Below are 842 nucleotides of genomic sequence, written 5' to 3' on the forward strand. Positions count from 1 at the left end.
TATAACTGTTTCTATACAGCTAGGAGGTACAGTGGATAGAGCACTGGAACTGGAGTCAGGAAGGCCTCAGTTCAAATCTGGCCTCAAACATTTAGTAACTGTGTGGCTTTGGGCAAGTCATTTAAGTCTGTCTGCCTCAGTTTCCTCAAGTGAAAATGGGGATAATAAAGCGCCTAGCTCCCCAGATTGTTGTGAAGATCAAATGAGATAATATTTGTAAAGCACTTAGTGCAGTACCTGATATACAAATGCTTGTTTCTTTCTTTTTCCTTTCTTACTTTGATGAAACATTTTGCATAAAGTGCAAAGACCTAAAAGGCACCAAATTCTAGACTATTAGCTCTAGATGCCTTCTCTCTACCCCCACCTCTATTCCCCAGGGAGGAAGTCTTGGGAGAAGAGGGCCTTATTTCTCCTTTTCTTTGAAGAACTAAACCTTGCAATATTGCAGAATTTCCTGGAAAAAGATCCAAAATCATGCAAAAGATTTTGACCTAACTACTCTCTCTCCTAAACCCTATTTCCCCAGGAAAAACTTGGATGAACTAGATGAAAAATGCCTACTGGCCATGTAGCAAAGTAGGACAGCTAGGTGGTGCAGTGGGCCTGGGGTCAGGAAGAGTCATCTTCATGAGTTCAAATCTAGCCTCAGAAACTTACTGGCTCTGTGACACTAGGCAAGTCCATTAACCCAGTTTGCCTCAGTTTCCATAAAAAGAAGTTGGAGAAGGAAATGGCAAACCACTCCAGAGTCTCTGCCACGAAAACTCCAAATTGGGAGAGGGGCATGAAGAGTTGAACACAACTGAAATGACTGAACATGTAGCAAAGTGGAAAGAGCA

This window comes from Phascolarctos cinereus, unplaced genomic scaffold (assembly GCF_003287225.1).
Source record: "Phascolarctos cinereus isolate Bilbo 61053 unplaced genomic scaffold, phaCin_HiC Scaffold_2;HRSCAF=192, whole genome shotgun sequence".
Classification (NCBI taxonomy): Eukaryota; Metazoa; Chordata; class Mammalia; order Diprotodontia; family Phascolarctidae; genus Phascolarctos; species Phascolarctos cinereus.